Source organism: Erinaceus europaeus, chromosome 15, assembly GCF_950295315.1.
Source record: "Erinaceus europaeus chromosome 15, mEriEur2.1, whole genome shotgun sequence".
Classification (NCBI taxonomy): Eukaryota; Metazoa; Chordata; class Mammalia; order Eulipotyphla; family Erinaceidae; genus Erinaceus; species Erinaceus europaeus.
In genome coordinates this window covers 50,270,126-50,293,331 of record NC_080176.1, presented here as the reverse complement: position 1 = coordinate 50,293,331, position 23,206 = coordinate 50,270,126, and the positions used below count along the sequence as shown (strand labels likewise).

The 23,206-nt window shown below is 43.2% G+C and overlaps 1 protein-coding gene across 5 annotated transcripts in view; it reads left to right on the top strand.

Annotated features, from left to right (window-relative positions):
• The first annotated feature begins 6,948 nt into the window (after positions 1-6,948).
• Positions 6,949-23,206, top strand: part of GALNT1 (polypeptide N-acetylgalactosaminyltransferase 1) — a 105,225-nt gene continuing 88,967 nt past the window's right edge. For 2 of the 5 annotated variants that reach the window (XM_060173722.1, XM_060173723.1), the window contains exons 1-2: positions 6,950-7,093; positions 7,971-8,184. The gene's annotated coding sequence lies outside the window, so the exon portion shown is untranslated. Of the gene's footprint in view, positions 7,094-7,955; positions 8,185-23,206 lie in introns of all 5 variants that reach the window. The other 3 variants (XM_060173724.1, XM_060173721.1, XM_060173725.1) reach the window with 3 other exon arrangements.

Genomic DNA, 23,206 nt, shown 5'->3' with positions numbered 1-23,206 from the left:
TCAGAGGGGGCAGGGAGAAAGGGTAAGAATAGCACCATGGGAGACTGAACCTGGGGCCTATGGGCCCTCAGACATGCACGTCTCTCACTTTTTAAACTTTTATCTTAGTTGCTAGTTCCAGAATTGGATTAGTAGATGGTGTACACTTTCCACTAAGCACATCCTAAAGCTCTTGAAAAGTGTATACAAAATACAAATGAGGAAACACTGAAACATGGCAAGAAGCTAATTAACTAAGGGCCTTATGATCTAAGAGCAATGTGTTCCCTGAGGCTCCTCTCTTCTCTTCCATCGCATAGATCCTGTATTGAGGGCTGGAGAAACCCAGAAACACTGAGGGAAAATACATTTCTGAAACCTCATGAAATAGCTCTTCTCTCCATCTAAAGGACCAGGAAATAGCCAACCTAGAGCCTTTTAGATAGTAACTATTCTACTCAGCCAAACACTGCAGAAAAAAAAGTGACCTCACTGGTCCCAGTTTGAAAAGGCTGAATAGAGTCTAAATTCCTACCTGTTAGATTTACAGCTCTGTTTGAATAAGACACACCTTGTGACCTCGTCACACTGCTGGGATGGTGGCCAAGAAGACTAAGGAGGGAGCCAGCACTTACATCCTGGCCCCTTGACAGAGGGATTAACACAAAATAAAACAAACAGGGCACAAGGAACCACCTATATTATACACGGGCTTCAAGTTGAGTATAAAAAAATGACGGTAAATAGCTAGACTCAGGGCTGGGGAGACAGCATAATGGTTATACAAACAGCTTTCATGCCTGAGGCTCTGAGCTCCCAGATTCAATCATCATCATAAACTAGTGCTGAGCAGTGCTCCGGTAAAAAAAAATAAAATAAAATAAAAAAGCCAGACTCCAAGTTTACATAATGTATGGCTTCATTTATATACCACTCTTGAAAGGCAAAATCATAGAAATGGAGAGAAAAGAGAGGTTGCCAGGAATTAGAAACTGTGTGTGTGTGGGGTGTGCGTATGTGCAGGGGGAAAGGTATAACTATGAAAGCATTCTATAAGGAAGCTCTTTCTTTCCCTCTCCATCTTTCTCTCTTTCTTTTAAAAATTATTTATGTATTATTGGTAGAGATAGAGAGAAGATGAGAAGGGAGGGGATATAGAAAGAGAGAGAAGAAAAGAGACCGAGACACGTGCCGCCCTGCTTCACTCCTCATGAAGCTTCCCCCTGCAGATGGACGCCAGCAGCTTGAACCTGAGTCCTTGTGCACTGTAATGTAAGTGCTTAAGCAGGTGTGCCACTGCCTGGCCTCCTTTCTTTCTTTTCCTTTTTATTTATTTAATGGATAGAGATAGCCAGAAATCAAGAGAGACAGAGACACCTGCAACAATGCTTCACCACTCTCAAAGCTTTCCCCCTGAAGGTGGGGACCAGGGGCTTGAACCTGGGCCCTTGAGCATTGTAACACGTCCACTCAACCAGGTGCACTACCACCTGGCCCTGCCCCCCCCCTTTTTTTTCAGGAATTTTAAACTTTATGCAGGAAAATTGAGAACATTCACATGTTAGAACATAAGAGAAAGAGAGAGAGACAGAGAGTAAAAAGCCGAGTTACCACTTACTTGATGGTCAGGACATAGCAGCTCACAGATCTAGCTTTTAAAAGCCAAGCCCTGCCTCACCTTTCCAAGCCTCTCCTATTTTCTGGGCGGTAACCTCGGGCTACCCCCAGTCCCTCTGCATTTCCCCCTTTAGGAACACAGATCCAAAATTCTTTTTGGGATGTTGAAGCATGGAGTTTCATTCTTCTGTAACTGCTTCCTGCTGACATGTGGGCAGTTGCCTGGCTGACCTGTACTCCTAGACAGACCTACTCTGTCCCTAATATTTCCCTAGTAGGGTAGGGCTCTGGAGAGATGAGGTTTATGGACAATTCACCACGTGGTCATCTGTGCAGGGAGGTCAGGGTGGGGTCGTGGCAGCACCTGGGACTTGATGGGTGATGGTCCAGACATGGAGCAGACAGCACCCCTCTCCCCCCTTTCTTCCTTTGACAGAAAGCCAGAGAGGTAGAGAGAGAAAGTGAAAGAGACCACAGCACCAAAGCTTCCTTAGGTGTGGTAGGCTTGAACACATCACAAAGCTTGTTTGCCAACCCCAGGGAGATCTTAATGATGACAAGATAGTATCTTACTCTGGTGATAGTTACCTTAAGCCACTCAGAACTATCTAGACATTATACCATTGTCAGTCTCTTGGTTTTGATATGTTATTGTTATAAGCTGATGACTTTTTCATAAATAATAATTATCAGATATAACCATGAAGAAAACTGAGCGAAGGACACAGAGAAGCTCTTGGCAAAATTTTTTTTTTTTACAATTTCATGTGAATCATAATTATAGGTTATAGATTTATACATATATGAACCTGGGCCCCTTATACATTTGTGCATATGTCTGTACATATGTATAAATACATGTACAAATGTATAAATACATGTATAAATGTATAGCGGGAGCACTACTTTTGGGCCGGATGGTGGTAGGAGTTAGGAACTTTTTTTCTCATGATTTTTATGGGAATTTCATGATTTATATTCACTAGAATTTAATCTCTAGGTGACAACTTAGTGGAGATTCACTGAATGATCCTTCTTGGTCAAGACAGTGGAGGGCACACAACCAGGATATGAATAGGTCTCTTTAGAAAAAAAAATCATTTGATTAAGGAAATGTTGATTTATATATATTTGTAATATGTAAAAATGTATTCAATATATAATCCTTTCAAAACAAAAAGTCATCTTCCCCATTTTGATTCTTCTGACTGCCATTCATGTTATAATGGGAATCTTTACAGTTCTATACTTTCTGAGGACAACACTGGGACTAACTCTGTTTCCCTGCCTTCTTGGAAGTTAGATCTGGCATATATAATTTTTTTTCTCCAGGGTTATTGCTGGGGCTTGCTTGGTGCCTGTACTATGAATCCACTGACCCTGCGGCTTTTTTTTTTTTATAGGACAGAGAGAAATTGAGAGGGGAGGAGAAGATAGAGAGAGGGAGAGACAGATAGACACTTGCAGATCTGCTTCACTGCTTTTGAAGTGACCTCCCTGAAGGTGGGGAGCCGGGGGCTCAAACAGGGATCCTTGGGTGGGTCCTTGTACTTTGTACTAACCCGGTGTACCACCCCCTCACCCTCCCAGCTGGCATATAATTTCATTTAGTCATTGAGACACAGGCATAGAAGAGGTGGGAAGGGGTTAAGAGACCTGTTTGTATACACAATGAAAGACTACTCAGATGAAATCTCTTTTGCTACAACATGAAATGAACTAGAATCATGTTAAGTGAAATTAGTCAGAAAGAGAAAGGTGACCACAAATCTGGTTTATTTAAGCAGATTCAAAAGGGGGACAGTGGTGGTGGTGAGAACGGGCTGGGGGCCCTGTGCCCTGTGGTAGAGGGAGATGACAATTTGGTGCTGGATGAGGTTTGCTACCAATTCTCAGATAGATGTGAAGCCACATTCCTGTGATGGCGACAGTCTTGTAAATCAACATTTCCTCAATCAAGTGATTTTTTTTTTTTTCCTAAAGAGACCTATTCATATCCTGGTTGTGTGCCCTCCACTGTCTTGTCCAAGAAGGATCTTTCAGTGAATCTCCACTAAGTTGTCGCCTAGAGATTAAATTCTTCTAATGAATATAAATCATGAAATTCCCATAAAAATCATGAGGAAAAAAAATTCCTAACTCCTACCACCATCTGGCCCAAAAGTAGTGCTCCCGCTAAAGCACACATCTGGAGGAAGCCAGTGAGTTCAGGGCTCAGAGCCAATAGGAAACAAGAATAACTTTGAGAAAGGTTATGGCAGTGACCTTCTTTTGATTTCCAATTTGTGTCCTTCTATCCCTGTGTTGTGAGGCATCCAGTTCTTTCCTGCTCTCAAATATGCTTACTGTCTCCAAGTCCATTTTTAGTTTTTTTGGTGAACAAGCAAAACAAGAATACATTTTTTGAATGAAGGTGGGTCCATGAGATGTTGAAGAGTAATTGTATTTGGTTATGCAAACAGTTACTCTTAAGTGTACTTTGTACAATGTAAACAGCACAGAATTTTCTTTGTTTTCAGTATTTATTTATGTGGTTGAGGAAATAGCTTCACTGGAAGAGCAGTGAACTTATTTTTTTTTTTGGTATTCTTTTATTGGGGGGATTAATGGTTTATAGTTGACAGTAATTGGTCCATGTGTAACATTTCTCAGTTTTCCACATAACACTCTAACCCCCTACCTAGGTCCTCCTCCACTATCATGTTCCAGGTCAAACAATGAACTTTCATCCCTGAAGTTCCTGTTTAAATCCCCAGCATTGTGTGGACCAGAGTGATGCTCTGACTCATTACTCTTTAACCTTCCTTCTTTCTGCTTCATGTGAAACTTTCTCTCACACAGACAAAATAAGATGTCTAAAAATAAGTTTTGTATTATGAAGAAATTATTGCAACTAAATAAGGTACTGTTATCCTATGCTCAGATATGCCTTTTTTTTTTTTTTTTTAATGCCTCCAGCGTTATTGCTGAGGCTCGGTGCCTGCACTGCAAATCCACTGCTCCCAGTGGCCAACCCCCACCCTACACCTTTTCTAAATTTTCATTTTATTTGTTAGGACAGAAAGAAATTGAGGGGCAGGGGAAATAGAGAGGGAGAGAGAAAGATAGATACCTGCAAACCTGCTTCATGACTTGTGAAGCGTTCTTCCCTGCAAGTGGGGAGCCGGGGAGCCAGGGAGCCAGGGCTCAAACCCACATCCTTTCAGGGGTCCTTGTGTTTACTGCTTAGTACTATGTGTGCTTAATTTGGTGCACCACTGCCTGGCCCCCAGATATGCCTTCAGGTAAATAGTACACACCATAAAAGCCTCAAAGTTAGGGCCAGGCAGTAGCCCACCTAGTAGAGTGCACATTACCATGAACAATGCTATCAGTAATGCTGCTATAAATATTTACACACAGTTGATGTTCTTATTTTTCTAGGGTGTATTCCTAGGAGTGGAATTGTTGGGCTATCTGCTATTTCTGTACATTAAGAGCCAAATAAACTTTTCCTAAGCGTCTGCTCCACTTCACAGTCCCACCAACAAAGTATGAAAGTTCTAATTTTTTCTATCACCTCCCCAACACATGTTATGGTATCTTTATTTTATTATTATAGTCACTGTTGTGGGCGTGAAAGCTTTCTCATTGTGGTTCTAATTTGCATTTCCCTAGTGACTAATGACAGTGGTCATCTTTACAAGCTATTGTTGATCATTTAAATATTTTCTTTGGTAAAATGCTTATTACATTCTTGTGTTCATTTAAATTGGAACTTAGTCTTATTATAGTTGAAGGATTCTTTATAGAGTCTCATCTGATATGTGATTTATAATCCTTAGACATTGTTTTTCAAAGACACAAACTTCAAACTCAAGTGGTCCATTAATAGTCTACTGACTAGTGACTCTATTAAATGCCATATAATTACTTTTAAAATGTAACCTTTAGAGGCCAGGTGGTGGTGCACCTGATTGAAGCGCATGTTACAATACTCAATGGCCCAGGTTCGAGCCCCAGATCCCCACCTGCAGAGGGGAAGCTTTGCAAGTGGTGAAGCACTGCTGCAGGTCTCTCTCTCCCTCTCTATCTCCACTTCCCTCTCAACTTCTGGCTGTCTCTATCCAATAAAGAAAATAAATAATAAATAAAGTAACTCTAAGTTGGCAAAATTGTTGAGTGCAGTTGCTTAGCCATGTGGATGACCCAGGTTTGAACCCCGGTCCCCATCTCCTAGCTGCTGTGGTTTCTTTCCTTCTTTCTCACATCCTATTTGTAAAGGAAGAGAAAGAATAAGGAAAGGAAGATTCATTTAACTTTCATTCTACAAAACTTAGAAAATGTAGAGAAACCCTGTCAGGCACCACAGAACTAATCTCGGGGGAGGGTGGGTGGTGTGTGTGTGTGTGTGTGTGTGTGTGTGTGTTTTCTAACAGCTTTTATGCTTTTTTTTTTTTTAATGTAATCACTGGAATGACATTTTATAACATCAGTATCTTACCATTTTCAGCTCTCGGCCGGCAAGCAGCCGGACTTGGATAGCTTTGGAGCAGTTAGGAAGCCTGGCGTGACGGGCGAGGGCTTCCCGGCCGGGCTGGGAGGCGGCAGGTGATGGCACCGGTGCGGCGGCGTCTGCGGAGGGCTCCGCACCGCGCGCTCTGCAGGGCCCGTGGCCCTGCCGCCTCTTCCGGCCGCGCAGACCGGCTCCGGCGAGCTCGTGCCGGTGAGCGCGGCCCCGGGGCCTCCATTTCCTCCCAGCCCGCGATCTGCTCGACGTGAGGCTGCCTGAGTGACTTATTTATTTATTTTTTCAACTCGGTGCGGCAGCCTCTTTGTCCACGCGAGGTTCAAGTGGAGCGCACGGCCCGATGGGGTCAGCCGCGCCCCAGCCCCGGGTCTGCGCCCCCTGGCGCCTCGGGCCCGCGAGGGGCGAGCGGCCGACACTCCGGAACCTGCCGGTCCAGCGGGCGGACTCGCCGCAGGCCGGGGGGTGGGGGGCAGGGGGCGGCGCATCCGGGTGAGCACGCGGCGCCCCCGCCTCCCCCGCGCAGCCGCACCGGCTGCCGCCGCCGCCGCCGCCGCCGCCGAGCACGCCGCGCGCTGAGAGGACCGCGCCCGAGCGGCCTGCGCGGGCGGCCCTGCGGCCCCAGCCCGCTGCGCTGAGGCCGTGCCGAGTGAGCCGCGGCGGCGGCGGCGGCGGCGGCGGCGGCGGCGGCGGCGGCGGCGGCGGCGGCGGCGGCGGCGGCATGAGGGGCGGCCCGAGGTAGAGCGCCGAGCCCCGGAGGCCGGCCGCGGAGGCGGGGGCGTGCACAGCGGAGGCGGGGCTCCGCGTCGAGCCCGCCCGCCGGCCCGGGGAGGGGGGGCAGCCGCCGGCAGTGGCCGAGGAGGCGGCGCGGCGGACGGCGGCCCCAGAACAGCGCCCGCGGGACCGCGCACTGGGATCACCCGGGCCGCCCCGAGGAGCGTCCGCCGACGCCGCTGCCGCCGCCGTCGCCGTCGCCACGCGCGGACCGAGGTGAGTGTCTGCCCGCGTGCGGGCGGCCCAGGCGCCGCGGGCTGGAGGAGGCCGGGCCGCGTCCGAGGCTCTCGGCTCTTTGTGACCGGCGCTGCTGGGGCCGGAGCGCGGGCGCGGGCGCGCTGGGCGCGGGGTTCGGGTCGGGGATCACCGGGGCTGATGGACACGCGGCGTCTGTGGGTTGGCAGCGGCGGCGAGCCGCGAGTTTCCGTCCTAGTTTGACATTGAGTTAGAACCGTTTTTTTTTTTTTTTTTTCTTTAGAAGACGGAAGTTTGTTGTATTGACCAGAGAGACAGCTCAACATGGCTCCTGGCTTCTGCCCGGCCGAGTGGTGCGGGCGCCGCCGTGCCAAGCTGACCCTCGCGGGGGCTTCCCGACCCCGGGGTGGGAGGTGCGGGCTCCGGGCAGAGCGGCCGCCCCTCCCCGAGGCAGGAATGAATGAAATGTCATTTATTCACCAGTCATCAGCAACACGGTGCCTGCTGGCCGCTTTGCCAGCGATTGTGATGATTTGCCCGCTGGTCTGTCTGTCTTTCTCACCTGGTCAGCCTTGTTCAGTGCGGAAGGGGGGGTCCCCCAGCTCCCCCCTCCCCCCACTTCCAAACTTGTGACCTTGGCCTCCTTCTCAAAGCCACTGAGCTACCCAGCCCATCAGCCGCATCGGCTCGGCCTTTGCTGCCCAGCGTGGACAATAGGCAGAGTGGTCTTTGTGCTTGTGGACTGTGTCTGGGGGCTGGAGACGCTTCAGGGTGGTACATGGTACTTAGTCCACGGGCTTGAAATCCTTCCTGCGGGCGCCCCCGGGGCAGACAGGGCGTCCTGGCCTCGCAGCACAAGATGAAGTTGAGACTCTTTGGGAAGTTGTGTCTTTTCCAGGTCCCCAACTTAAGCAGCAGAGCTGGACCCCAAACCTCGGCCTTAGCGTGATCCAGTGCTGTTACCTTCAAGTTCGCGTGGACACCTGGCCTGTCCCCCGTGGTGCTCGCCGACCACGCGTGGCTGCTGCAGCCTGGCGAGTGCTCGGGCCCAGTGGCGGCTGTGCATCAGCGCTCCTCCCCGCTGTACACCCTGTGATCACTTTTGGCGAAAAGTGAGTGCCAGCTGCCTGTGAGGCGCGGTGTGCATTCCTGGGTGTGTGAGAGAGACAAGGGCCTGGCTATTGTGGAACCTGCATTTTTTTTTTTTTTTTTTTTTGCATTAGACTTTGCAGAACGTTACCATGGTACTCCAGGGCCATGCTGAATCAGAGTGTGGCTTGTAGAAGAGCAGCAGCGTGGCTATCATCTGGGAGTTGGGGAGAAATGCAGAGTCTCAGGTCCCAACCCGCAACTGAATGAATGACTCTACTTTAACAAGCTTTCAGGGTGAATTGTGTCCACATTGAATGCCTTGTTCAGAAACGATAGTTGGGTTTAATGACTGTTATGTTGGAATGCATGGTAGGTTTTTTTTTTTTTTTTAAAAAAATAGGCTGTAAAACTCTTGAGAGAGCTCACGGTTTATGTATATACGTGTTAAATGTCAGGTTTTGTCAACAGAGTATTAGCTTTATGAGAGGACTGATTATATCTTCCTTTTCCATTCATGTATGGCCAGAGAGTTCACAATGCCTGCTAAGTAGCAGGAACGCAGTGCGTGCTTGTGTTCCAGTGAGCCTGCTGAGAAGTCAGCTGGTTACTAATTTCAAGCGATTATAGTTTAAGTGATTTTTTTTTTAAAGCAAGGTGATTCTTAAAGCTTGGGACCAGAGTCCAAATGAAGAGAGTTCTATATGTAGCTTTTCAACTCTTAAGTCCCAGCTATTCTGGCCTGAGTTTGACTCCTAGATTACTTGCATGCTTGCTTCATTTTTTTTTTTAATACTGTAAGATAATATGTTAAAAGTGTTAGGATATTTAAAAAATTTATTTGTGATTTAATAATGATTAACAAGATTCTTAAGATAACAGGGGTACAATTCTGCACAGTTCCCAACATCAGAGTTCCATATCCCATCCCTTCCATTGGAAGCTTTCCTATTCTTTATCCCACTGGGGGTATGGACCAAAATTCTTTGTGGGGTGCAGAAGGTGGGAGTTCTGCTCTCTGTAATTGCTTCTCCACTGAACATGGATGTTGGCATGCATGGATCCATACCCTCCAACCTGTTTCTTATGTTTCCCTAGGGGGGTAGGGCTCTGGGGAGGTGGGGTTCCAGGACAGGGAAGGGCGGGATGGTGTCACCACCTGTTCTTCACCCACTTCACCCACTTCACTGTTCTGGGCTGACTTTTTCAGGTAGAAAGAGAAAGACATAGAGACAGAGGGAATGGCATGCAGCACTGAAGCTTCCCCCAGTGTGGTGGGCTTGGATTTGCAGTTGGGTCCCCCTCATGGCAAAGCAAACACATTAGGTGAACTGTATTACTGGGCCTATAAGGTAATATTAAGAAAACTGAATCTTAAGCATATGTATTATTGCTTTATATTAGTGAAATTAACTCTATACTTCCTTTGGATTTCACCAGTTTTTTCAATAATACCCTCTTTCCATTTCAGATTCTAATCCAAGGTGCCACATTCATTTATTTATTTTGTTCTGTCTCAGTTTTTGGTCTGTGGCACTTCCTATTTTTCTTTGTTTCTCATTCTTTGGTAGCATTAAAGTTACTTTCCAGGCTATTTGAGGACAGTTTCCCATAGACCAGATAGGAGCATTCATTCTGGGAGGGAAGCTCTCATATTCAGGGAAAAAAGATGATGACAGGGGCACCTGTCTGTCTGCTGTTCCTTGTTTGTTTATGTATTATATACATCTATTGTGTATCTGCAATATATATATATATATATATATATATATATAGCCAAAGTACTTTGTTTTCAGTAACAGATTTCTTCAGATGCAGTTGCTAATTGGTTGAGATTTTGAAGAGTGTTAAAACATAGCAGCTGTGAACCACTGTCTTAATTTATAAGGAGAATTTTTTGTTGTTGTTGTTTGTTTGTAATGATGGGTTAAGAACTGGACTTAGGTGGAGAATCAAGGATAAAGGAGAGATTAGTTAAAAGAGGCAGTAGGTCAGAGGGACTGGGACAAACAGATTGAAAGCTAATGAAGACTGTGGTGGTGCCGGCATAGAAGAGGACTTTGAGTGAATGCTTACAGTTTGTTCATTATTTGGTTGATATTTATTGAGTGCTTATTGTGTGCCAGACCGGTGGTTGATATTTAATGCTAGTTAGGTTGTTGAGGGTGGGGCAATATTGAGCAAATATATGCAGATAAGTACACAGTAATTACAATGTACATTGAGTGTGAGAGGAAGTAAAGGATGCAAATAGACTGGGGATGTGGGTTGAGTGCCTTGAAAAAGGCTTCTAATAAGGGACACTTCACCTTTCTGGCTTTGGGGGAACCCTCCAGTTACCCCCATCTTATTTATTCCATCTTTCTGTTCTGTGCTTATTCTTAACCCCATGCCTTTGTATATTATATTCCTCTTGTCACGCCCACTTGGGAAAGCACCACTTGCTGCTCAAGGATTTACTCAAACCCTAGGTCTTTCTGTTGATTTTTGCCTGTGTTTACCACTCTCCCTGAGCACATGGCATTTGAGGGTAATAGTTGACAATTACATCTGTGTCCTCACTTGGTCCAGCACAAAGCTAGGATTAATCAAAGGTTGTTGAGAGAGTAGATCCATTATAAAGGGCTAACCGTTGAGTGGTAAACCTTCGAGTAGTGAGTGAAGGTCCATTAAAAAAAAATCCTCGAAACCTTTTGTGGTATTACTGTAGATCCACATGCAGTTATGTGAGGTAGTTCAGAACAAGTCCATGTCACTGCCAGTGGTCTCATGCTGTCTAGTGCCAGGCCTGTGGTAATGTCACCGCTGCAGCACTGCCAGCCTTCTTCTAAAAGAGCTTGCTGCTCTTTTATAGCCACTCCCACTTTCACTCTCCCCCAAGCCCTGACTGTTATTGTTCTGTTCTTCACTGCTATAATTTTGTTATCTCAAGAATGTTTTATTTGGGCCAGGAAATAGTTTCCCCAGGTGAACACACACTTTTACCAAGACTGAGAACTCAGGCTTTAGTCCCTGTACCACATGGGAGCACCATGTATGGCACAGTGTGAATCCTCACAGATGGTAGAGCGCTGCTGTGGTGTCTCTCCTTTTCTCTGCCCCTCTCTATCTGAAATTAAAGGGGGGGTGATAAAGTGTTGGGGGCTGTGGAATCACGGTGGGAGTCCTCACTTGATCTCTCTCACACACATATTTTTTATTTTAAAAGTAAATATATTGCAGAATTGTTAACATTCTCTGGAGAGTCATTCGGGTTGTTATGTGTCATTGTTTTTCATTACTATATAGCATTTCTTTCAGTTCAGTGTATATTTTTATTTCTTTTTTGGTCCATGACTTTAGAAGTATGCTGTTAAGTTTTTGATTGTTCAGAGATTTTACTATATATTATCTTTTATTTGGTTTTTTTTTTTTTTTTTGTTTATAGTTTGATTCTTTTGTGACTGGGGAAATACATTCTCTATGACTTAGTTCTTTTAAACTTGTAGAATCTTGTTTCATGGCTCAAAATGATGTAGCCTTAATATCTGTTCTGTGGACACTGAATAAAATATATTTTCTGTAACTAGGACTTGACTCAGTGGGTAGAGTGTATTACTTGCAGGTTTAAGGTCCCAGATTCAGTTCCTGGCACAGACTCAGTCCCTGGCACTGCACAGGATGGAGCAGTACTCTGGATTCTCTCACTTTATAAACCTTCAACATTTTTTTCTGCTGTTCAATAACAGTCATTTAACCCTGTGGGCTGATGGTGGTGTTGAGTTCCATACTCTGGTTGGTTTTCTGCTTAGATACCCTATCAACTGTTTAGAGGGGTTCTGAAATCTTCAACTATATTTACACATTTGTCAGCTCTCCTTGTAGGTTACATCAGCTTTTAGCTTTGCAGCTTTCTGTCTGGTGAATATTCATTTAAGGTTGCTGTGTTTTCTTGTAGATTCACCATTTCTGTTATGCAGCAAGTTCTCACTAAGTGGCATTGATAGGCTCTTGGAAGCTGCAACTTTAATTGGAATGACATAACAAAAGCATTGTCTTGTTTATTGTTGTCAGGTTTTTTCCCCCGTTATAACAAAATGACATTGAATAAAAAATATCATTCATGTACCTTTTTTTTAAAAAAAATTGTATTATCTTTATTGGATAGAGACAGTCAGAAATCGAGAGGGAAGGGGGAGATAGAGAGGCAGAGAGACACCTGCAGCCTTGCTTCACTACTTGCAAAGCTTTCCCTCCTGCAGGTGGGGATGTGGGGCTTGAACCAGTGTCCTTGTGCATTGTAACATGTGCGCTCCACCAGGTGCGCCCCCCACCCTCGCCTCTCTTACTCATGTACCTTTTATGTCATACTCTGTCTCTACCTACCAATTCTCTTTGCTCTGAAATCTGTGTTTTTTTTAAAAAAAAATTTTAAATAACTAATTTGTTAGAGACAGAGAATCAAGAGGGAAGGGAGTGATAGGGAGATAGAGAGACACCTACCTGCAGCACTGCTTCACCACTTGCAAAGCTTTTTTTTTTTTTTCATTCAGATAAAGAGACAGAAAGAAGAGAGGCAGCATTGCAACCCTCTTTGGTGCTGCAGCACCTCTCCTGTATTCTGGAGTTCAAAGCTGGGCTGTACGCAGTGATCTCCCCACTCCAGTCCTTTTGCTTTCAGCCTACTTCCAGTTTCATGTAGCTGGTCCTGTTCTGTTCAGTGTTTTGCTATAAGGTTAACGAAGGGCGAAAGGTAGGCGGCTGGGGGACTGGTGCCAGTCTCTGTGGACTTTTCCTGCTCTCCCTGTGTCTGCATGATTTTTCCCCAGGGTCATGCTGACTAGGGTCATTGCTGTGTCCAAACTGTCCCTGTGGTATGCCCTACAGTGGAAGGGCTTCTTGTCTAGATTGGTTCCTGCCTTACTAGTTGAGCTGGCAGCATAGGCCCTGGTCTCCTATTACCCTGAACTGGAATAAACGTTGAAAAATACATGAATGAATCATTACAAATTGTTTGGTTTATATTAGAAGTGTTTTTGTGTCTTTAGAAGTTTGGTAATGTTTTGCAACTAAAGATATGCTACATAAACTTAACACTTTATCAACTGGCCTATTTTAAAACTGGCTTTGTTATCCCCTTTTACTTAAAGCTGCAGTTTCCAAGAACCTACCCATGAGATTAAGTGAGGACTTAACTGTATTTGAATTAAGTTTCTTGTAAATAGTATAAGGTGAATCTACCCATGAGATTAAGTGAGGACTTCACTGTATTTGAATTAAGTTTCTTGTAAATAGTATAAGGTGAATCTACCCATGAGATTAAGTGAGGACTTCACTGTATTTGAATTAAGTTTCTTGTAAATAGTATAAGGTGAATCTTGTTTTATAAATTCATTTTGTCATTTTCTATATTTTTATTGATGGCTTTTTAAAAACCATTTATACTTATTGTAATTATTGCTGTACTACAGCTTAAGTTAGACATTTTTTGTTTGTTTCAGTGAGTTATCACTATTTCCTATGGGTAACTTGAATTTGTATTTTGAAATATATTTTGATTCATCTGTAACTTTTTTTTTACTGTAATTGTTTTTGAGTGTATTTATTTGCATTAAAAAAACTTCTTTATTGGTTGTTGTGGACATTGTTATTCACATATTGTTTATCACTGTCTATAGGTGCCATCATTTTCTGTCCAGGTAAAGTTATAGAAACTTTACCTCATGAACTGGAGAGAGAGCGAGCATAAAACTTGTGCAGGAGACTTTCTTGCTTTATGCTCTGAGGTCCCAGATTCAGTCCCCAGCACTACCATAAGCTGAGCAGTGCTCTCAGGCTCTCTCCCTCTCACTGTTTTTCTCTATATCTCTGTCATTAAAACAAGCTAATAAATAAAGTATTTTTTAAAAGAAACTTCGCTCCCCCATGCTAAAATGCAGGTGTAAATATTTCCTTAATAGGCAATGCTTGCTTCCATAGCCACACATCTATGAGATACTCTTACTGTGTTTTCTCTTGAGCACTCAAGATCTCTCATAATTGCTTTTTGTTTGTATGCATTGCTTATTTATTTTATAAAAGAATAAGAAAGAGACTGACTAGAGCAAGGGACCAGTCCTTCTTTGACACAGCAACCTCTCAGTTGTATGCTGTCCAGAGCCTCCCAACTCAAGGTCTCATATGCAAATGTGTTCCACTTCTTGAGCCACCTTGGAGCCCCTTCCCACCCCCCCCCTTTTTTTTTCTGTTGATAGGATTCTGTGTTGGTCTTTGTTTCAGTACTCAATTATTTCACCACTTCTGACTTCTGTAGTTACGGGTGAGAAATCCACCATCACTGCAGTAGAAACTCTGTAATTGTCATTTTTCATAACTGTTCTTAGGATTTTTCTTTGTCTTTGGTTTTTCAGAAGTTTATTACAACAAATATCGGTGTGGAGTTTTGGGGGTTTATCCTAATTATTCCATTTCCTCAGCTGCAGGTTTATGTGTCTTGCCAATTCTGAAGTTTTCATCATCATCATTTTTTTTTAGTACTTTTCCATCCCATTTTTCTCCTTTGTTTTAAAGGAGAAACTTGATAACTTTTTATGACTTGAACTTTTGTTACAGTTCTTTAGTGTTCTTTTGAGTTCTTTTCTTTTTCTTTCTTTTTTAAAGATTTTATTTTTAAAGCATTTTTATTTTCTTAAATTTTATTTTATTTTGATAAGAGAGAAATTGAGATGAGGGAAATAGAGAGGGAAAGAGATGGAGAGACACCTGCTGCCTTGCTTTAATGCTTGTGAAGTTTTCCCCCCTGCAGGTGGGGACCAGGTGCTTGAACCCTGGTCCTTGTGCTGCATGGTAATACATGCACTTATGCACCACCTCCCAGACTACTGATTGTTTTCCTTTAGTGTAGCTCTGTATGTTGTTCAGATGGGTTAATTTCTATTTTTCTATCTTCCTTTTCTCTGTTCTTTACATTTTCCTCATGAGTCTCTCTACTTAGCTTTTTGTCCTAGGTTTTTTTTTTTTTTTTTTTTAGCTTAAAGTTGTTTCATTTTTCCTTATATTTTTTTCAGACATTATTTATCTTTATTTTTAAGTTGTTATTGACATTTCTGATTTTCATAGGCTGATTCTTTTCTAAGATATGTCAAAAACCAATTACAAGAAAATGCAGTAAGTCTATGATATATATGTATATATGTGTGTGTATATATACATATATATATATATATATATATATATACATATGCACACATATATCTCGATTTTTCATTATTAGGCAAAGTAGCTGTGAAAATTCTGCCAAATTACTTTTAAAGTTTTTGAATACTCCACTTAATTCTTGTACTTCTATTCTGGTAAAGTGGGTACAGATAGTTTGGTGACTAGAAACCACTCTGACTTGCCCTGCTTAGAGGAGTAGTTCTTGATTTTCTTAAATTATTGACCACAGACTAGTCATTCAACTTAGTTTTTCCTCTACTGTTTTCCTTGTATTTTATAGGGAAATTCTTAATATGAATGAGCCTTTTTAATTCTTAGGAAAAGGAATGTTTGCTGTTGCTTTTAGGGCAGCTGTAGCAATAGTGATAAAAGTTGAGAGTGCGTCTCTCTCTCTCACTCTCCCTCTCCACCAGGGTGTTATCACTGGGGCTCTGTGCCTGTATAACTCTGCTGCTCCTGGTGACCATTTTTAAAATTTTTGTTTGTTTGTTTTTCTTTTTGATAGAGGGTGAAAGACAGGAAATAGAAAGGGTGATAGAGAAGGAGAGAAACATAGAGATGAAGCACTTGTAACATTGCTCCACTGCTTGTGAAGCTTCTCCTCTAGGTTGAAGCTGGGAACTTGAACCCTGGTCCTTTCACATGATAAGATGTGTTCTATTGGGGGTACCACCACTGGCCCGGAGAGTGCAGTTCTTCATTTTATGTGATCTTTTTCTCCTTCAATTTTTTTTTAGTTCTTATCAGTTATAAAATAAATTCTTATATCATTTTATAAGAATTTTTTATAAAACCCTTTTGTGATTGATGTCTCATTACACAGAAAAAGTGAAACTAGATTAGTTTAGAGAGCCATGTGGTGATTTGAAGATGCTTCTTTAGGTTCAGATGCCACATTCTTAGTTGTAAAATTTTTGCTTTTGGTAATTATGACTTTATCTTAAAACATTCAGTTGTAAAAAGGTGTCGAATTTACAATAGTAGAACCACTTAGTTATTGGCTTGTTCTTTGAATATTTCACATTACATTTTAAAGCCCAGCAGCTTTCGAGACTGGAAGCCATATTCTGCTCCTAAGAGGATGTTGGGATTCAGTGCTCCGAGGCAGCTCACCCAGGAGAAAGTGCTCCTTGCTGTGTGGTGAGGCTGGTTTCCAGCCCCAGTGCTTATAGAGCATAACACCACAGGGGGAAGTCCCATGGGTGGGTGGTGGTTGGGGGGACACTGCTGTGATACTTCTCCCTTTCTCTCATCTTTCTTTTATCTGAAGTAAAAAGAATAAAAGAAAAACCCCATAAATAAACTACTAAAAAATAGTTGAAACAATGAAAAAGTTGGTGCAGGAGTGGTGGAATCATGCACTTGTGAGTCTTGCACCCCTCCCCACCACTAGGCTGCGGAATTCATCTCAGTCACTGTGTTTCCACAAAGGGGAACATACAGGACTGTTGTAGGGAAAACAGGAATGAAGGGTCCAAGTTTCCCCAGGTTAGGAGCAGAAGAGAACATCGTCAACAACAAACACCCTGGTCACTGGGCATGGAAGGTGGTGGTAGAAAGGTGTTTGATCTGAGACATGGGAAGGGAAGGAGAAAGGAGAGGGAGGAGGAGGAGGATGGATGGATGAGTTAGAGACTGAGTGTCTCTAACTCATCCATCCTGAACAGCTTCAGTGAGAAACCTCAAGGTAATTTCAGTGTGTGAGTTGTAAGGACACTCCTGGAGGAAAAAAAGCTTTGTGGTCGATGTTTTTGACTGGAAATATCCTTGTTAGAGGAGGGATGTGATCCTGGCAGCATATCAGCTGGTATTGACCCTGTTATGCCTGGACTTTGATCTCAGGAAGAAAAGTTTGAGGAGTATCAGAGGGAACTTTTAATTGGATCAGGTAGACAGGCAAGTAGGCTGTTGATATTTGGAGGTGGAGCTACAAAACATTAGTAAAATACAATGTATATGAAACACTGACCAGTGGCAGGCATGCTACTCAGCATTAGACTTCCATTAATTAATCTAATTTTTAGAACAGTCCTTGGAGGTAAAGACTCTGCCATTTTCCCCATTATATAGGTAGAGGAAGTACAGCATGGTGAGGGAGAGAGGTGACACTGAGCCCTGTACCTGTCCATGCATCTGACATGCCAGTCTGCTCCAGAGTGTACGCTAACCAAAAAGTTGTAACCAAGCAAGGCTGCTAGGAGTTTTAAATGCCAGGCAAACGATTATGGACGTGATTTGTAAGGAAGTAAGCAGTCAGTCAAAATTTTTGGTGAGCAAATTAATTGGTGTGAACAGCATTAGCTCTTAATGTACATATGGGTGGGTGTTATTTTTAAAAAAACTGCAGTCAGGAAATGGGGCCAATGCATTAGTTTAGTTGATGTATTCGTTTAGTTTAGTTGTATATAGGAATGTACAAGTTATTTTTCAAGATGGAGTCCAATGATAATGAGTGAAGGAAATTGAGTTTAGTTATTAGCCTCTAAGAGAGGTCTTCACTAATAACAGTGGAGGGGGAAAAAGGAGGGGTTGTTTGGTAATAGTTTGTGAGTGTATCTCCAGACATATCCAACTCCAGGTGCCAGAAAGAACTCCAGAGACAGCTGCTAGCCTGCAGACATCATGGTGGGAAGTAATTGGGGGGTGGTGGGATGGCAAAGGGAGAAAAATCAGTTTGGGTCAGATGCAAGATGTTATTTCTAGTGCTCTAGACAGGGTTTGAGCTGAAAGGTTTTTGTTCCGCTTCAGATTGTATGTAGATCACATCAGCGCAACGTGGAGAGTAGGTTTACGTGAGAAGATAGACTGGGTGAAGGGAGGCATGCAGACTAGGTAGGAGGCTCTGGCATGAGACCTGAACTAAACTGTGAGAGACAGAGGTAGGGGGAGATAAAGAGGGAGAAACGCCACAGCACTGCTCCACTGCTCATGAAGCTTTTCCCTGCAGGTGGGCGGTTGAGGGGCTTGAACCCATGTCCTTGTGGTAACATACACTCTACCAGGTGTGTTACTGCCTCCCCCCATTCATTTTTTAGGTAGCATTTTGAAGTCAGTCTCTCTCTCTCTCTCTCTCTCTCTCTCTCTCTCTCCCCTCCCATCCTCTCCCCAGAAATTCACACATGGGAGTTGAGCTGAGCTTCCTCTGTTAGAGGCTGGGAGCTAGACAAATTGATTCTGTCCATCATGTTTGGCATGGCAGTCACAGCACTGGCCATGCTTGTATCGCCTTCTGGATCAAATGACCTGATCCCTGCAGACCCTCTTCAAAGGTTTCCCTGGTTAGTAATATTTTATGGTCCTCAAATGTGCACCCGACCAAGGAAGCCAGGCCAGTAGCAGCTATTGTGGTGTGTGTGACCTGGCTTGAAAAGATGAAGTGGGGCAATTAGCTCCTTTCTACTGAGACTTTAACTTCTGTAACTGAGACTATGCCATGATGCCAGGAGAGAACCAAAAGGCCGTGATTATCCATAGACAATCTGAGGGAGAGAGAGTGGGGAGGAAAGGCAGGCCCAGGTGGGTGACAGATTGCTAGGGGTGAGAAGGGAGCAAGTTCCTGCGGTGCTATGTCATGTGAGCACTGAACTGTGCTGACTCCTACTTCTGGGATCCCTGGGTTCTTCAGAGTCTGGGAGATCTGATTCTATTGTCATTTCTGCTAGCTTGACTTGGGACTCCTGGATTCTTTGCATGGACTCTGTAGTTTAGTATTAATTTTTGGTACTTATGTACTTATGTAATTTCCAAAGCAAGGAAAAGGCATTTTTCTCTCTCATGTTTAAGTCTGAACATTACTCCCGTCTGGTGTGATGGCTCCATGGTTTTCTGAGTTGTCTTCCTCCCAGCCCCTGTTGTAGTTTTCTTATTTGCCAGCTCAGAGTCTAGTTTTCATTCTCATCATGTGGAATGAAGTTTGAACCACCAAATTAATGTTTCACATAGCGCAAAAAGATGAAGAGTACAAAAAGGGTCAAGTTCTGCTTTTTAAAGACATGTCTAGGAGTTGTGTATCAGATCTTTCTCATGTCAACTAGAATTTAACTATAAATGAGACAGGTGAATGTATCTTTCTTCTAACAGTCCACATGCCTGGCAAAAATCGGGGATTCTATAACTGCAGAAGTACAAGAATATTGGGGGACACCTTGCAATCTGCTTTATGCATCATGAAAATAAACTATGTTCTTTGAGGCTCCCTCTCTCTTGTTGAAAGCCTGACTCACTACTATCATCTCATGCCATCTATACCAATTTCTGCTCCACAGCTAGATAAACAAAGATTCACTTTCTCATTCACTTACTGAACATTTTCTTAGTTTCTGTCGTATACCTTAAGTATGCCTTAGTTATTGTTTTTGCCAGAGTTTCCTTTTTATATATAAAAATAAAACAAAAAGATAAAAATGAAATAAGGTTTTGTCTCCCTCAAGTGATTCACAGTGTAGCAAAGACAGGTGTATAAATAAAGAAATAAGTAAATATCTGTCATTTGATACATGCAGTAATGAAGTTCCTCAGAAGGTACACAGTACACCTGTTAGTATAACTAAGGATGCTGCTGCATCTTTGACTTCTTCAGAACACAGACAGAGGAAGATTCAACCTAGGCACTAACTAAATTCTTAACGTAGCAAGGACATTGCCAATTCAATTACAGGAACTACATTATCTTCTGTGAAGAAGAGAACAACTTTCTTGTAAAGAATGTTTTATTTATTTCATTTCAATGAGATCTAGATACAGAGAAAGAACCAGAGCACCACTCAGTTCTGGCCTATGCTGGCTTAGGAGATTGAGGCTGGGGCCTCTTGGGGTCTTAGGCATCAAGTATGGTACACAAGCAACTATTTCCCCAGCCTGAGAAAAAGCTTATTTAATCCTTAACCCTACCACAATATTAGCAATATAGATAAAGATATATAAAGATATGGACACTTTTTATTATATAAAATTCTTATTATAAATTCCATTTTTCCCAGAAATCCACTTAGTCTTAGCAAAATTCAGAATTCCTTTGGACATATTTGTTTGTTTTTTATTTCTTTATATTTTACCAGAGCACTGCTTAGCTCTGGTATATGGTGGTGCAGGGGATTGACCTGGGATCTCAGGTGTGAGAATATGTTCGCATACCTGCCTACCTTTGGGCGTTTTTAAATGGCAATATTTGTTTAGTGACTGATACAGCATTGGTAGTTTCTTAAACTTCTTTTTTCTCCTTTTACTTTAAGCCATACTCTCTTCACCATTATTTGTCTCTGTCTTCAGAAAGTTGGTTTTTTTAATGATGCCTTCAGAGATTTCTATACAATAAGCTGAAGCTGGAGTATAATCTTATAAAAAAATTCAGTTCAGGTAAAATTGTTGTTTGATTTTACTATATAAAATTCTTATAAACTGCCTTCATTTCTGGCCCTATTTCTGATTTTTATGTCCTGAGGAATATTAACTTAATATCATCTCTGACATAAAAAAGAGGCTTCCCAATTACAGAAGCCAGACCTCCCACCTTCTGCACCCCGTGAAGATCTATGGTGGAAATTTGTATGGAATTGTACCCCTCTTATCCCACAGTCTTGTCACTCATTATTAAATTACTAATGAAAAAAGAGGCTCCCTCTGCCATATGTAACCATATACAGTGATGACAAGAGAAAGTAAGTGTTATTATGTGCTTGTTAAGAGAGAAAGAAAAGTCAAGGGCTACAGGGAAAACACTGATACTAATTACAAGGCTGAAAAGTAATGTCTTGCATTTGAAGTTAAATGTTTAAGGTGCGATCTCATAACTTCGTACATGATTTTTCTGAAAAGAAAATTTTTTAAAGAGTTATAAATAGGGCATATCTCCATAAGAGACAGAATAAAATATAATTGAGTAGATTGCCTTCTAAATTAGGTTTTACATTAAGAAAGAACTGCCTAATAATGATAGCAATTAAATCCCAATTATCTTTAGAAATATGAAAGATGATCTTCATTTAACCATTCTTTCGGTAAACATTTTAAGTGCTTATCTGATCCTGTTGGATGGCTATTTAAAGATTTCATTTATTTAATTGTCATTTTATTGGGGGTTAGTGGTATGTAGCATGTGTTGACATATGGGTACAATATCTCATCTCCCCACGAAAAGTCTTGATGGAACACCCCACCCCCAACCTGACTCTTTCTCCATCATCATGCACCATGGCCCCACCACCACCTCCCCAGAGTCCTTTGCTTTGGTGCAATACACTACATTCGGTTAAACTTCTATTTTGGTACTTTTTTTTTCTTTTTAAACCAGAGAACTGCTCAGTTTTGGTTTATGGTGATACTAGACATTGAACCTGAGATATTGAAGTTTCAGACATAGGAGGTTTTTTTTTTAATTTTAATTTTTTAAATAACCACTATGCTTTCTCTCTGGCCTAACTTAAGAAAATAGCATAATATCATAACTTTTGAGAAATATCTTCAATTACTTATTTTTAAAGCATGCCCCTATTTCTTTGAAGTAGATATAATCTGGTAGTATTGATCTGTCAAGTCTACTTTCTGTCCTACTTCATATCAGTAGAAGGAGGAAATACTCTTATTGTTTATTTTAAAAACCAAATGAACTCTTTACACATCAGCCAGTGAATTCTCACCCCCTCCCACCACATTTCTCTCTTCCTTCTCCCTCTTCTCCCTCCTCTCCCTATCCTTCTCTCTCCCTCTCTCTCTCTCCTCTCCCTCACCCTCCTCTCCCTCTTCCTCTCCCTCCTCTCTCTCCTCTCCCTCTCTCCCACTCCTTTCTCTCCCTCTTTTTCTCCCTCCTTTCCCTCTCTCTTTCCCTCTTCTTCCTTTCTTTCTCCCTCCTCTCCCTCTCTCTCCTTCCTCTCACTCTCTCCCTCCTCTCCCTCTCTCTCCTTCCTCTCACTCTCTCCCTCCTCTCCCTCTCTCTCCTTCCTCTCACTCTCTCCCTCCTCTCCCTCTCTCTCCCTTTTCCTCCTCTTACTCTCTTCCTCTCTCCCTCCTCTCCCTCTCCCTTCTTTCCCTTTCCCTCCTTTCCCTCCCTTCTCTCCCTCTCCCTCCTCTCCCTCTCTTTCCTATCCCTCTCCCTCCTCTCCCTCTCCCTCCTCTCCCTCCTCTCCCTCCTCTCCCTCCTCTTTCCCTCTCCTTCCTCTCCCTCCTCTCCCTCTCCTTCCTCTCCCTCCTCTCCCTCTCCCTCCTCTTTCCCTCTCCTTCCTCTCCCTCCTCTCTCTCTCCTTCCTCTCCCTCCTCTCCCTCCTCTCCCTCCTCTTTCCCTCTCCTTCCTCTCCCTCCTCTCTCTCCTTCCTCTCCCTCCTCTCCCTCCTCTTTCCCTCTCCTTCCTCTCCCTCCTCTCTCTCTCCTTCCTCTCCCTCCTCTCCCTCCTCTCCCTCCTCTCCCTCTCCCTCCTCTTTCCCTCTCCTTCCTCTCCCTCTCCCTCCTCTTTCCCTCTCCTTCCTCTCCCTCCTCTCCCTCTCCCTCCTCTCTCCCTCTCCTTCCTCTCCCTTCTCTCTCTCTCCCTTCTCTCCCTCTCCTTCCTCTCCCTCCTCTCCCTCTCCCTCTATGTGCTATTGCCATCATGGCTTCATTTTTTCAGAGAAAGCAACTAACACAACCAAATGCTGGAGCTTCCCCCAGTGTTGCAGGTCTATCCAGTGATGTGCCAGGGTCTCAAACCAGGGTCTTACACACAAAAGAGGAGGTGCCCTTCCAGGTGAGCTCATGCTGGCTTGCTTAAAAAAATTATTTCATTAAAAAATGTTGTTATGTGGGTGGAGAGAAGATAGCTTAATGGCTATACAGACTTTCATACTTGAGGCTCCAAAGTCCCCAGGTTCAATCCCTGCACTA